The sequence below is a fragment of the Piliocolobus tephrosceles genome, chromosome 2 (genome assembly GCF_002776525.5).
Source record: "Piliocolobus tephrosceles isolate RC106 chromosome 2, ASM277652v3, whole genome shotgun sequence".
In the NCBI taxonomy this organism is placed as follows: domain Eukaryota; kingdom Metazoa; phylum Chordata; class Mammalia; order Primates; family Cercopithecidae; genus Piliocolobus; species Piliocolobus tephrosceles.
In genome coordinates, this window is record NC_045435.1 from 64,876,255 (window position 1) to 64,892,326 (window position 16,072).

General features: G+C 41.5%; 1 protein-coding gene across 6 annotated transcripts in view; it reads left to right on the top strand.

The window, feature by feature from the left end:
• The window catches only part of FOXP1 (forkhead box P1), a 631,582-nt gene that overhangs the window by 79,822 nt on the left and 535,688 nt on the right, over positions 1-16,072 (top strand). For all 6 annotated transcript variants that reach the window (XM_031935180.1, XM_023200113.1, XM_031935179.1 and 3 more), the window contains one exon: positions 11,286-11,407. The gene's annotated coding sequence lies outside the window, so the exon portion shown is untranslated. The remainder of the gene's footprint in view (positions 1-11,285; positions 11,408-16,072) is intronic.

Here is a 16,072-nt window from a genome sequence, read left to right on the forward strand (position 1 = left end):
CTTTCTTGGTTTTGAAGATTGAGGAAAAATTACTTTGAGACAGTGGGTCAGATGAGCGTGGCTGGCTGGGTAACCCATTCCCCGCTGAGTCACCTGTCTGTTCAGACAACTAAATGCTGAAGTATGCTTGATGACTAGTCACTGGCCAACGTCATATTAATTTGAAATTTCATTTCTGCTCCTTTTAAGTTGTGGTAGCTTTGGTTCCTTGGTGGGTTTTTTGAAAGTGCTCCAAGTATTGTATTGATTGGATGATGTAGCCTGGAATTCTTGGTTATCCCCCAAAGTGGTTTTGCCAATTTGAAGCATAAAATTATGACATAGTATTGTTCAAAAAGATGGGATTCAAATGCCTTCATTTTATAGGAAGGGAAACTCAGGTTCCGAGAAGCTCACTGACTTGCGAAACATCTCAAACAGTTGTTGGCAAAGCTGGAACGGCGTTGGTCTTCCTGGGAATTTGTGATGTGTACTCACCCCCTGGGCCTTGTTGCCCTTCTGCTAAAACTACCTGGAAATTATTTATTCTGGTCTTCTTCCTTGATAGGAGACAATCTGAAAGTCGGGAAGAGTGGCTGCCTCCAAATGCCCTTGGCTCCTTCTCCTGACTTCCTAATGCAGTATGTCCCCAGAGCATGTTATAACCTTGGAAAACAAGGCTACTTAGTATGTTTGTACTCTGATGCCTATATGTTCTGTGCATGATCCAGCCTGAATGATGGATGAGGCTCCATACAGGCTTTCTGTGTCTTCTGCCATTCTCCCCTCCTTACAGTACCATATCTGATGAAATAATAACATCGAGTCACTGAGGAGGTTTACCATAGTTTGGTGCTACAACCTTAATTCATTTTTGTTTGTTTGTTTGTTTTTTGAGACAGAGTCTTGTTCTGTTGCTCAGGCTGGAGTGCAATGGCACTATCTTGGTTCACTGCCACCTCTGCCTCCTGGGTTCAAGTGATTCTCCTGTCTCAGCCTCCCCAGTATCTGAGATTACAGGTGTATGCTACCACGCCCAGCTATTTTTTTGTATTTTTAGTAGAGATGGGGTTTCATCATGTTGAAATTCTGTTTGTTTTTTAACTTAACTTGGGCATAAGCTTAGAAGATGATTTGGGGGCTGGGGGTATTATTTATTTTATCAAATAATTTGGCCTGTATTTTTATTCCTTTAAGTAACTTGTAACTAACTGCAAAGGCCTGTGGTAAGATGGCTTTTGTTTCTAGTTGGAACATGGAGACCAAGAGAACTCTCTAGAAGACAGATTTGGCTCCACTGCTATGGGACTTCACACTTACCTCCACAGAGGGGCTCTTCTGATGCCTCTATGTAAACAGCACTTTTAAATCCTACTTCAAGGACCATTGGTTTTCTCTCAAGAGATATATTCCTTTTTTTTCTTCTCTTAACTCTTTTGTTATTTTCCTCCTTTTCCAATAACGAAAGGCTTTTTAGTTTTATGTTAGAGGCTACTACTTGTTTTTTTTTTCTAATTGTAAAGCAGGCAAAAATCATCACAGAAAGCAGATCTCAAAAGAATTGCACTTAGTGTTGTGACCTAGTTGGTTTCTTCATTCTTTGAAACATTATTTGATTTTTCCTCCTGTATTAGCTGTTATGTATGCCGGTTACATAACCTTAATTTTTCATGGAAAATATGGATGTCATCAGTTAACAAGACTACCCCTGCTGTTGTTATGGATGGCTTCTTCTAGAATGTTCCCACTGGGGAAACTGAGGCCTAGGTTTGATACTGCAGGATTTGCCATTGTAATGTTTTCCTTTTAGTAACATCATCACTATGAATATAATTCTTGTTCTCATCCAGTAGAGAGCCTTGGTTACCGGCAAACCAGTTCAAGCCTTTGAATAGATACATAGGGATCACCTTTCTAGTGTGAAGATGAAAATAATATAATTTGTTTACCACCTTGAGTTGTTTACCACAGGCTGTGAAAAATATGTTTTGAATTTAAAAGTGTGAAAAACAAGTGCGCTAGCTATCAAAAAAGCTCTCCCCTCAAAGTAAACATGTTTATAGAGCAAGACTCAAAACAAAATACTTGATAAGCCCAGCCAATCAAAAGAAAGTAAACATGTTTACCACAAAAGCCTTATAAAGAACCCAGATGGCAGCCAGCTCTCTGTTCACTTGACCGTCCTTCCAGGGAGCTGCGGAGGCTCCCCTGGGCCTTGGGGACAGGGCCGCCACTTGCCTTGCTGGCAGGAGACCTGCCTTATGTGAGCCCTGCTCAGTTAGCTAGACCCAGTTTGCCAGTGGGAAGGGAAGGTTTGTGTTTTCTGCCATTTAATTGAACTATGAATGGAAGGTCTTTGTGAAAATGATCATGGAGTTCCCATGATTCTTAAAGAGCAACTTGTTATAGATAGGGTGCCAGGTGGGCTTCTGGGGACTCTTCCTGGCTCCCCAAAAGAGCCTTCCAGATGAACGTCACACCTCCCAACCTTCTGTGTGCCAGGCACTGTCGTGCCACCATCCAGGATATAACTTGCAAATCACAGACCCTGCCTCACTGATCTCACTCTGGTAAAGAAACCAAAGAGCTCAAACAGGAAGTCAGTAGAAAAGACAAGGCCATCTTGAGGGATACTGGAGTTTTCAGGGCACTGGGTGCCACGATGTGAGTCTCAGATGATGTAAAAGACACTGAGTTCAGAAACGGGAAGGTGGATTTTGTGCACTGGGAGGAGCAATGGATTCAAGGTGGTTAGTGGCATGTCTCAGTGTAGTCCAGGAGCAAGTTCAGAAGAAATGACCCAGCTCCATGGGAGGTTATTAGTCAGGGGAGAATTTGAGAATTCAGAGTTTTAGAAGTAGAACAGTTCTAAGGGATGGCGAGATCCATGTTTCAACCATGCCCTCAGATGTAGAGGAAGTAGTGGCTGTTAACTAGCACTTATTAAGCCTTTACTGTGTAAGGTCAAATATTAACCCAATTTTCAGATGTGGAGGAACCTGATCAAGGTCACAGCTAATAAGGGGCAGAGCTAGGGTTGAACCCAGGCAGTCCATTTAGCAACTCATGATCGTAGCTCCTGTGCTGTGCCGCTTCTTGAGTGGACTGGAAACTTTTTAGGATTAAGGAAGTTAAGATAAAACAGGCATATATGCACTCATTCAACAAATTTTTTTTTTTTTTTTTTTTTGAGTGCTTTATCCTTATTGGGCCTGATGTAAGCCTTGGCTAGGCTGTTGGAAGCGCCATCTTTATGGCTACTGAGGTTAACAGAAGTGACCACACTGCAGGGATCTAGACAGAAATTGTGAACCATATACAGGCTGAGTATTCCTTATCTGAAATGCTTGGGACTGGGAAGTGTTTGAGATTTTTGAAATTTTTTTGTTTTGGATATTGGAATATTTGCATTATGTATACTTAATGGTTGAGTATCCCAAACCTGAAAGTCTCAAATCTGAAATGTTCCAATGAGTATTTTCTTTGTTTTTTTAAAAATTTATTTATTTAGTTTATTTTTTCACATTTTTATTTTTTTCATTTTTATGGGTACATAGTAGGTGTATATATATTAGAGGATACATGAAGTATTTCCATACAAGGCAGGTGGTGCATGGTGCATAATAATCATGTCAGGAGTGTCCATCCCTCAAGCATTTGTCCTTTGTGTTATAAACCATCCAATTATACTTTTTTTTTTTTTTTTTTTGAGACAGAGTCTCACTCTGTCGCCCAGGCTGCAGAGACTTGAACTCAGCTCACTACAACCTCTGCCTCCCAGGTTCAAGCCATTCTCCCACCTCAGCCTCCTGAATAGCTGGGATTACAGGCACCCGCCACCACGCCTGGCTAATTTTTGTATTTTTAGTAGAAACAGGGTTTCACCATGTTGGCCAGGCTGGTCTTGAATTCCTGATCTCAGGTAGTCTGCCCATCTCAGCCTTCCAAAGTGCTGGGATTACAGGTATGAGCCACTGTGCCTAGCCATCCTTGACATTTAGAAGTAACTGCCAGTTGGCTGGGCAGGAAGCAGTGATTCCCTTACATGTGACTATGAGTAGAAAGGTTTCCATGGATCTTGGAATCACGGTGGAGGAAGGCGATGGTACTTTCCTTGAGGGTAGGTGACAGGCGAGGTGGGCTGTTGGCAGAGGAACAAGTTGGCTGTAACAGGAATTGAAGAGAGGCCAACTCTTTCTTTTTTATTTGCCTGAAGTTGAGAGATGTGGAACTAGTGGCTTCTGGAAAAGGAGAGAGGAGACGTCTTTAAGGGTAGAAAAAAGGGTAAAAGGCAAGTCTCTCCATTCATCCAGATGATGGTAGTGGAAGGTGGTGGAGAGAGGTGAGCACTAAGGCCCAGGGAAAGGAGGAGTGGAGTTTCTTCAACACAGAAGGGAGATTCTGGAGTGTTCTGAAGGGGGCAGGATGATGGTCTGTCTCATCCCGGAAGAGGGGAAGTGAACAGTTAGGTCAGTTGTTCTCTACAGCAGGGTTTGGACATAGAAGGGGGAATGGAGCAGACAGATGCCACAGGAAAAAATCTCACTAGCCTGCGAGTTTCAAGCGGAATATTCAGGAGATTGTTAGTGAAAAAGAGAGCAATAAATAAATAAACCAAAAAGGGTTTCAGGTTGAGCCTCAGAGCTACAAAAGCACTTACGTAATTCCCCATGTGTTCTAATTAATCCAGCGGGTTTACTTAAAAATTTGTTTTTGAACATAGATACCAGTAAGTCCCCTGGTGAGTTGAAAGAAATCTTACTAGTGGAAGATTAATAAAAGGAATAGTGATTGGTTAGTTTTAGGGAACTTCACTGAAACAAAGTCAGTTAAATGGGCTTGCCCAAATCATGGAGGTTGGTGTAGTGAAGCATTTGGTTAAATCTGGTGACCGTTTTTACCACAACTGTATTAGAACCTAGTGCTAAAGACAGATGCTTATTTAGGGTATGTTTGAGTGATTATTATTATTTTAAAAACAGAAGTGTTATTTGTTCTTCTTTTCCTAGCCTATGAATCGAGGTGGATTGGCATTTTATTTATGAGCTGACAAACACATACCTTTTTTTGCAGCTGATGTGCTTTTTTGAACTGGGTTCAGCATTGTCAAAAAGTTATTCACAGGAGTTGGTGACGGAGCCCGCTCCACCCACTTCTGTTCCCTTTCTATTTCGGTGCCATTTGCAACAAAGGAAACTAAGTTTGTAAATTAGAGAAGGATTGAAGCTCTCACAAATGCACTTTTTATAAGGTTGTGTAACAGATTAGACAGAGCGGGCTAACTCTTGCTGTGGCACGTGGGACCCACGGAAACATCCATGCAAAACTCCATGAGGTGGCCCTGGCCAGGGGACTCCCAGGTTTTCTGGCCAATCTGATTTAGCTGCGTTTAAAAACATACAGCAATGAAGATGTATATATCTGTGTGCCTGTATGTTCCTATGTACATATGTACACTTGTGTATGTTTATACGTGTGTATATATACATACGTATATTATGTGTGTGTATAAAATTGCCATTTAGCATTCTCAAACCAAGGGAGATCCCGTGGGCAACACATTGAATTTGACTTTTGTATCAGCGTCTTTGATTGAAATAGATGGCTTTTAATTCTCCTAGGCCTTGAGTGGACCAGGGGAGGGAGGCAGAGGAGGGCTGAAAGAACCCAGAGAGAGAAGTTGTGTGGAGAGAGCTGCCTGGCAGGGTTGCCACTGGTCAAAGAGAGACTCAGAACCAGAGAAATGAATACCCCATCTTCTCTGGCCTCCTGAGATGAGAACTCCCATTGGCTGGCTGGACAGAGAGCAACCTTCCAGGACACAGAGCTGGGTGGGGGATAGTGGGTGGAGCCTCTGGAGAAGCAGATGGAAACCATCCAGTGCATTTTGTTCTGGAAACAGCTATGCGAGGTAACTGCCATAACTCCACCAGTAACCTGGGGGAGAGGTCAAGGTGGGAAATGGATTCCTTCCTAGATCTTCAGGGTGGGTGTAGAGCATCTAGCTTTAAAGCACTGGTTCTCAAAGGATGGTGCCCGGAGCAGTAGCAACAGTATCACTTGGGAACTTGCTGGAAATTCTCAGGCCCCATCTTGGACCTACAGAATGCAAAACTGGAGGAGAGGCCCAGCAATCTGTGTTTCACAAACCCCCCTGGAGATTCTGGTGCTTGGTCAAGATGTCTGTGAGTTGCTGGAGGCTTAGCATATGATGTCAGTTTACTGAGAGGGCTTTTGTTGGCATGCTCAGAAATGCCCGTGATGAGCACGTTGTCCATATCAATCCACTGCTTGAAATTCTGCAGTTCTTCAATCCTCTCTTTTTAGGATAGACATTCTTCAGTAGAAATGGAATACTTGATTACATTTAGGCCATGGAGGCCAATACCCAGTACAGTTCATTCCTTTAATTTTTAAGCTCTTCTCTCAGCTATGCAGGCAAGTTCCAGGGCAGACTTTTGGAGGTTGTTTTTGAAAAATAGATGCAAATGCTGTCTGTGCTGTTGTTGTTTTCCTGGTGCCTGGCAGTGTTTGGTAAACAACTTGATTGCTAGGTCCCGGCCTCAGGGAACCACAGCTGCTCTTTCCAGCTCCCTGCAGACTTTTGTACTGAGCAGGGATTGCTTCAGGGAAAAATAAACAGGGGAGACCAAAACAAGAAAACATCACTTGTTGTTTTGTTGCTGCCTCTACCTGTTTTCCTGGAGCTGTTTTGCAACCACAGGCCCTGGGATTTGGGTTCCTTTGCTTTACAAAAACAAAGCAGGCCCCGATGGCATTCCACGCTTCTCTCTCCATGGCTAGACTGTGGCATTTGGAGTAGCCACAGGACTTGAAAAGCATTGGAAAGGACTTAGTAGCCACTGCCAGAACGCATGCATTTTTAAATATGTAAATCGAATAGGGAGAAAGCTTCATTCTTTCTAATGACCCCCAAGATGGTAATCTGGCTTTTCAGATCTCTAGGAAAACAGATTGAATATGGCACAATTAATGTTTCAGCACTTCTAGGCTTTCGCTAAAATATTTTAATGGGCTTTTAATTTATTGCAGCTCTTGATTAGCAGAGTTGAGGCAGGGTTACTGCTGACCTCCTGGGCCAAGGTACTTCTGGGGCTGTAGTGAAGTGGAAAATAACAAAGGTTTGATAGTGTTCTCAGCTGGAGCCTCCCAGGGATGAGCCCCTGGGGGTTCACTGAATAATTCCTTCCCCTAAAGTAGTCAGAGAGCAGTGCAGTGTTCTTCAGATCTTTATCAGAGTTACCTGGGGTATCTGGTAGAACAGCAGATTCCTGGAACTTGTTTAAGAATCTCTGGACTATGGAGGGCAGGAACTTGGGCTTCTGGCTGGTGCCCCCCCTGCACACTCACATTTGCAGTCCATGGCCTTGGTGATTGATATTGCTACAGTGTAAATATGTGAGCTGGGGTACAAAGCAAGTGGGGGTACTGCTACATTTTTTGAAAGTGTTTGAGACTTGCGCATTGTTTATTAGTGCATTTACTTTTCACTTTAATTCATAAGTTCACAATTCCCTCCCTTCTTAAATCAAAAAACTTTCTCCGGGAAATTGTTTCTTTTTGGTCTGAAATAAGTCTTTTAGAATGTCCTTCAAGAGAAGTGATAAACTTCTGTTTGTTTGAAAAAACTTCTATTTTACCCTCAGCTTTAAAAGATAGTTTTTCTAGTTAGACAATTCTACGTAGGCAGGTGGGGGTTTCTGTCATTTTTTTCTTTTCTTTTTTGTTTTTGCCTCTGCACTGTGGAAAGGATAATTTATTTGGGTATCTATCTTCTGGTATTTTTAAAATTTTCAATTGCTGTATTTTTTTTTTTTTTTTTTGTCTAGAGTTCAGAACAGTGAAGTATTTTAGTTAGCTATGGGGTTCCGTGAAGATGGAATTCAATCCTATGACTGTTTAATTCTTAACACGCACACACACGCACACACTTCCACACACACACTTGCACACGCCACATTGGTGATTCACCCTTTATTTTTAGATATGCCTGGTTACTTTAAAATATTAGAAGTCAATAAGACAGCACTAATAACCATACACATAGAGCATTTTTTTTTTTTTTTTTGACAGAGTCTTGCTCTGTCACCAGGCTGTAATGCAGTGGCGCAATCTCGGCTCACTGCAACTTCCGACTCCCTGGTTCAAGCGATTCTCCTGCCTCAGCCTCCCTAGTACTAAGCTGGCGTCACCACACCCAGCTGATTTTTGTATTTTTAGTAGAGATGGGGTTTCACCATGTTGACCAGTGTGGTCTCAATCTCCTGACCTCGGCCTCCCAAAGTGCTAGGATTACAGGCGTGAGCCACCGCATCCAGCCACATAGCGTATTGTTTAACCGATTTATGTATTAGCTAGAAAGCTGCTACTCCTCCAGTCCGAATGAAAACGAAACTCCCACAGGAAAACTCCACTAGCTCTCTCCTCATGGCTATCTTTGCTGTTGACTTGCCTACTCCCCACCCCCAAGCCTTCGAGTATGATATTCTGACCTGTGAAATGCGTTTTCCACCCAATTTTCCAATTCCTTCCAAAACCTCAAGATAATGAATTCTTCTGGAAAGCTCTTATCTGCCCAGACACCTACTGGTGCTTTTCTGTGTCACCTGTACTGCTTCTCTGTGCATCTGAATCACCCTGGAATCCTCAAACTGGAGACAGTGAGTGACCTCATCCATCCTTTGCTACAGGGATTGCAACTTGTTTGTTTTGTTTAAATATAACTTATTTAAAAAGTTAGCTGCCATCTTTGAAAGATTCTGAAATTTTACTAAACAGAAATCTAGATTACTTCCTTTATTTGTAGAATTGAAAGCTCTTGAGGCTCTTGAGGGTATGTTCCCATGTGGCAGTAATTGGAGGGGGAAGTCCAATGGCTTCCCCCTTGAAGCTGATAAAGTGAGGATTTCTCAGTTTGCTACGTTCCTTCCCTCTCCCTGTTACCTTACACCTGGCCTCCTTTGCTCATTTGCATTACCTGCCTGTTCCAAAATGTGGCCCATGATTGGTAGTACCAGTATGGTCAGGTAATGCCAAAATTCACTTGAGCAAGCCTGAGTCAGAAGGGTATATCACAAAAACTCAGGACTTTTGTATTAGGGTATTGGCTGGAAAATATAGAGTTCCCATGAACACAAGCTTTATAGAGTCGAGTCAGCTACTAAAACTTCCTGTGCCTCAGTTGTCTTACCTGCATATTGAGTTTAATAATATCTGCTGAGAACTTTGTTGTAAGAATAGAATGAAATAACAGTTGTAAAAGACTTAATACCCAGTACACAATGAGTTTTCAACAAATGGCAATTATATTTTTAGAGAGTGCCGAAAAGTTATTTCTTTCAGTTGTTGATTCATTTACTTACTCAAAAGATAGGTATGGAGTACCTGCTATGAGCCGGGCTTTTTTCTGAAATTTTGGAATATTGCGATGAACAAAAATAAGTTCTTTTATCTGATTGAGCTTACATTCTAGTGGGGAAGACAAGTGAGTAAATAGATCATGGCAAAAGCTCTGAAGTAAGCACATGGGATGATATGATTGGGAGTAACTTGGAACCTAACTTAAGTAGGTAGGCAAGACAAGCTTTTTGAAGTGGCCTTTGTCCCTAAGATCCAGTACTGAGAAAGGGCCAGCTGTGTAAGGAATGGGCTCATGGCGTCTCAGGAAGCTGAGGTAGCAAGTGCACCAGCCCTGAGACGGGAAGACACTTGCCTTGCTTGAAACAAAAGGAAGGCCACTGTATCTACATTGGTTATTGTTTGGGATTGGGTTGGTAGTTAAGGTAGGGTCAGAGAAGTAGGAAGTGACCAGATTATGTAGGGCCCTCAGCCCATGGAAGGAAATTCAAATTTTATCCTAAAGATGGTAAACAACTTCAGCCCTTTTCTTTTCTTTTTTTTTTTTTCCTTTTTTTGCTGTATGACATAGACCTCATGGCTTTAGGGAGCATGTCTGAGCCTTGGAAGTACTTCTTGGATCTCAAAGCTGCTTGGACGCTTGGAGAACAGGACTTTGCCATTCGACTCGAAATGTGGTCCATGATTGGTAGTATCAGCATCTCCTGGTAGTTTTCTAGAAATGCGGAATCTCAGGCTCACTCCAGATCTAGTGAATCAGAGCCTTCGGGGATGGTTCCCAGGAATCTGTATTTTGAAATGCTCTCCAAAAGATGCTTATGCACAGAAGTTTGAGAAGCATCAATCTAGAAGACATCTGGACAGATTTCTACAGGACTTAGAGCTATGCTTGTTGGAGAAGAATGGAAGCCTTTTCTGGGCACCCAGGGGATGCTGCCGGCCACCGGGGGTGCTGGCTCAATAGGGTTAGGTACTGGTGCCGGGGTTAGCATTCTAAGCGCTTGAAAAACTCTCTGGTCACAGAACATCTTCAGTGTTAATGGCAGGTCAGCATAAGAGTGAATCATGATAAAAACAAAATAAAACCCAAAAACCTCTATTTAATCAGTACACTTAAAGGAGAAGTTAGTAGTTTAAAGTAGTTAGAAGAAATATACTTCTTTCAAAAAGAGAGAAGCTTAGAGGTGGAAGGAACTTGAAGAGCATTGGTTAATGCCCTGACCCTACAGGTGAAGAGACTGGAATCTGGAGATGATAAATGACTGTCCTGGGGCCACACTAGTGATTGAAGACCATACTGGGTCTAGAACTCAGGCCTCTCAACTTTTGAGCCCTGACCATCGCACAGTACGTGCTTTCTTGATGGAAACATCTCCATGAGTATTGCTCTTTATGTAATCCATAATCATTTTTAGAATAAAACAATTATTTTGGAGAAAAAAAGAATGATGATTACCTTTCCTACTAGTTTTAACGTTCATTATTACTATTAGTATTTCTAAAATAATTTAAAACTATTTAATTTTTTTGTTTACTTTTTTTGTTCTTCGATAAAGATCACAACTTAATAGGGAATGGTACATTTATCTGTGTAATATTTTAGTTAAAACAGTTTATTGTTACCTGAACACTTGATAATGGGAAGTGATATTTTCATATGCTAAAATATTTAAAATACTTGGTACAAAGCCCATAATAAATAACAACTTTTTGGTGTATGTGTTGAAATGATTAGTAAATGTATCTTTCAAAACGGTATTTCCGGTTCATATTTGACAGCATCACACTTGATGTATTGACATACCCTGGCTTGAACGGTGTTTTCCCCTACCTCAAGAATCTATGTCTTGCTGTTTTCAAGTGTAAGGAAGTGGTGGTTTTAGAAGTTACATCTTAGTTATGTGTAAAAAAATATTTTTGTGTTGCAGTGTCCCAGAAGCTTTTGTTGACAATTCCAGTTTCCGAACAAAACATTTCGGCAATGGTGAGGGCTTTGATCCCTTCTCTGTCAGCCATGAACGGATGGATGTGATGCCTGCTAGCCAAAAGGGTGAGTGAATGAATGTTTGTGATTATTCATCTGAAAATTCACAAGACAAAAAGTCCTTCAAGACAGTTGCCCACCCAGGATGAGAGCTTCTCATCTTGAAAGAAGGGACAAACTCCGTCATTGTTTTCTGGTGTAATCTTTTCAGATAATTCCTACAGTGATCTGAGGATTTATAAAAGGCATAATAGGACATAGGAGAACTTTCTCTGCTTGCTTCTTTGTTTTAATCATATTCTGAAGAGTGGACTATGTCAGTTTTGGGTCATGTGCAACATTGAATGAGTAATTGCTTTTTTGGTCTCATTACAACTTGGTGATAACATGAGCCACCATGAAATAAGACAATAATTTTTTCATCTTGAGTTTTAGGGAAAATTTGAGTCTAATTTTTTCCTTGAGAGAGTCCCATCCCAAACTTTTTGTATGATCAGGACTTTTGAGAAAGCCAAAGGATTGGAAACTTGGGATTTTCAAAGATTTTTTGAAAGACTTCTGGGATTTTTTTTTCTATTGTATAGAAACCTTATTGGGTTATTCATTGCCTTTTTAGGGGGAGGTTAGAAGGGACATGATGATATTTTTCTCTGTGTGTTTTCCATCTATCCTGTTCCTCATCAATCAGTGACTCCCCTGTAGTAATGAACACTGTGACTTGTTGTTACCAGACAATGATTGGTTGAGGCTAGGCATTTTGGGTGACAACTCTGACATCATTTGTGGTAGCCTTGTCATTGAATGAGGTCAGTTTTATGGAGAACCATATCATTGCAGGGTTTGTATTGAATGGCATTTAATGGTAAGACCCATTGGCATAAACTCATCTTTTTCTGTCTTAGTGCAGTAATATTGGAAGCAAATTGTAAATAATGGAGAGAAGGGTAGTGAAGCAGAAAGGGCACTGTATTGGGAGTTGGGAGGCTTAATAGTAACCTGGCATGGGGCAAATTAGTCTCTCTCTTCTTTGATTTTTTTTTCTTTTTTTTTTTTTTTTTCTTGTTGTCTAGGCTGGAGTGCAGTGGTACGATCCCGGCTCACTGCAACCTCCGCCTCCCCAGGTTCAAGCAATTCTTCTGCCTCAGCCTCCTGAGTAGTTGGGATTATAGGCGCCTGTCGCCGTGCCCAGCTGATTTTTGTATTTTTAGTAGAGACAGGGTTTCACTACATTGGCCAGGCTGGTCTCAAACTCCTGACCTCAGGTGATCTGCCTGTCTTAGCCTCCCAAAATGCTCGGATTACAGGTGTAAGCCACCATGCCAGGCCTGATTTTCTATATCTAAAACAAAGCATGTAGGTTAGAAGATCCTAGTCTATCAGTGTTACTGAGGTCCTATAAATTATCTATTTAAACACCTCAGTTTACAAATGGGACAGCTTAAGTCCATGAGTCTAGGTGGGATGGCTAAGTCCCTGGGGCTGGTCTGGACTGGATCATAGCTGTTTGGTCATGATTCAGTGGTTCTTTCTAGCTTATTTCAATTACAAAGATTAAGACATCCTGCCCATTTAGCTTTGTAAACCTCCTCTGATGATGTGTCTAAGACATTGTTATGCTTTCAATTATTTGGGCCAGATTTGTAAAGATTTTATAGCTAGAGGTCATTTTGACAAATCCTTCCCATTTTGTACATTAAAAAATACGTTAGTTTTATTGTCCAGAGAAACTGTGTTCATGGTGAAGCATCTGGCTCAAATATTAGCGACCAGATGATTTTCAAAGAACTATTGGCTCGAAAAGGCACTTCCTGTCAGTTTGTTAACTGATAACTTGTACTGGTTCTGCTGGAGCTAGAGAGAGAGAGAAAAAAATCCAGTCTCCTATCTTCCCTACAGTATTACTTCTGTCAGTGGCAAGAAATAAGGCAAATAGTAAACAGTAACACACAGGCAAGGAATTCTTTTCACAGTGAAATTCTTTTCACAGTGAAAAGAAATGGTTAATGGAGTCATGAAATTTTAGAGTTGTTGGTGATCTTTGATCTTTTTACTGGGTGGCCTTGGGCAAGTTGTGTGGTTTCCTCACCTGTGAACTCCTGAGGTTTTCCATTGCTATGCATGTATGATAGACTTTTGTGGATGGTCTGTAGATTAGTGAACAGGCAGCACATGCTAAGAAAATTTGTATCTTGGCCCGGTGCGGTTGCTCACGCCTGTCACCGCAGCACTTTGAGGGCCGTGGCAGGTAGATCACCTAAGGTCAGGAGTTCAAGACCAGCCTGACCAATATGGTGCAACCTTGTCTGTCCTAAAAATACAAAAATTACCTGAGTGTGGTGGCGGGTGCCTGTTGGCCCAGCTACTTGAGAGGCTGAGACGGAAGAATTCCTTGAACCCAGGAGGTAGAGGTTGCAGTGAGTGGAGATCGTGCCACTGCACTCCAGCCTCAGTGACAAAGTGAGGCTCAGTCTCAAAATAATAATAATAATAATAATAATAAAGAAAAATCGTACCTTTAGGAATTCAGGTAGAGTTGACAAGAAAGCCTTGGTCTGTTTCATATACACATGAGAATTCATCAAAGTTGTTAGAATTCTGAAGGTATTGAAATAACAACAAACTCAGGTTTTTGGTTACGTGTCATCTCTGTCTTTGGTATTGAGAGAGTCTGACTCAATCTCACTGTTATAAAATTGATGTATGAAATTGAACAAAACCACATGAATGAATTTGTTGAAGACGAGGCTCATTTTATTCATTAATTTCAATTGGGTTTGGCCCATTATTTGAAAAATCCATCTGAAGAACTCTAATGAAAATGATATCTGTTTTGAAAAAATGTACTTTTAGGCCTAGTGGAATACTAGGTTTTTTCTAAATAAGGAAATTCTTAGTATTTGTCAGGCTTAAAAAAACTTCCCTTCTCTGTATTTTTTAGTAGAAGGTAGAGGTATCCTATGAGCTGGACCACATGTTCTGATTTTCTATTCTCCTTCCATTTTTTTTTTTTTTTTTTTAGAGAGAGTTTTGTTCTTGTCACCCAGGCTGGAGTGCAATGACACAATCTCAGCTCACTGCAAGCGATTCTCCTCCCTCAGCCTCCTGAGTAGCTGGGATTGCAGGTGCCCACCATCACACCAAGCTAATTTTTGTATTTTTTAGTAGAGACAGGGTTTAATTATGTTGGCCAGGCTGGTCTCGAACTCCTGACCTCAGGTGATCCGTCCGCCTCAGCCTTCCAAAGTGCTGTGATTACAGGCGTGAGGCACTGTCCCTGGCCCCATTTTTTTCTCAAGGTGCATTTCCAAGGCTTGCTCAGAAGACTCACTGTCTCCCTCTGTGCTGCAATGACTGGCCTTCCATGCATTATGCAACTGATAGTCATTCCATTGTCAAACATTTATTCACAGTCCTGTGCCTTTTAGAACTTTACAGTTTATTAAATAACCAAAAGAAGCACCAATTAATTGTTGCAGCTGATAATTTGGAGTCTTTAGGCTTGAAATAAACGCTAATTCTGAGTGAAGTGTTTCATGGTAAGTGTCCTCCTGGTAGACCAGGGTCAGAGTCACAGAGGTAGGCAACCAGAACAACAAATTGCCTCACTCAAACACAAGGAAATGAAACCATGAAATAAAAGGTTTCCACAAATAGATCATTATGGCCAATTTTTTAAGGTCAGAAGATGGTTAATGTACTCAATTGATGCTGGCGATAACCATGCTTGCATAATAAATTAACTTAGAGGCAGGAGACAGCGAAAGAAGGGCTGAGCACTTCACATCTCTCTTTGTGCTGTGGCTCTTTAATGCCACCGTTCACCAGGAAGGAGTCAGAGTTGGCTCCTGTTTCCTGGTGTGAAGCTTTAGTTGACACTGGTACCTATAGGATGCACATCACGGGATTTCCAGAGTGAAGACTGGCAATGCCTGCTGCATATTTAATCGGCAGTTAGCTGCAGTGTTATTAATAAATGTGATCATAGCGATTTGTATTTGCATAGAGTTGTTTTGAGAAGGGCTGACTAGAGATGGCAAATGTGTCGGTTTGTTCGTCCGTCTCTGCTCTGTCATTACATCTTCTCTACCAATAAGTTTTCCCTTGCTCGTAGATCTGGTGAAAAGACATAAATGTCGTGCAACATTGTGTGTGATTTGCTCACAATTGTTTTCCCTTATTTGCCCAGCCTTCCTCTTTTGATCTCTCTCATGGTGAAATTGCTACCTTTCGACTTACTAGGAAGAGATAAAAACATGGGCAGATGCATCCTTCTCACCGAAGACTTGGTGAAGGGCTACTTATTGGCTGGGAGTTCCTTTCTTTTTAGAATAAAACTCGAGAATATGGACTTTCTGTGACCGGTTTTGGGGTGGGGCAGCGGTGGCACAGCTTCCAGAAGGTATGTGCAGCTAGCAGGTACCTTGGGCCAGGAGAGCCAGCTGATAGGGTTCCTTTCTGGTCTGCTGTATGCTGCAGCCTGTCAGAGGGCCAGCCCACTATGTTGTACTTAAACTTCCAGTCTCTGGAATTTTGACTTTGAAAAGTAATTTTAACAATTTAATAAACTACATAATATGTTTTATAAGCTGGAGCGAATGATCTTAAGTATTTTGGTCTCTTTCATAACACAATGAACCTAATATTGGTAAAAATACAGATCTTCACTCACACCATAAAGACAGTCTAGATTTAATAAGCAGTTATGAGTGCTGGCAGCTGCCTATCAGATTG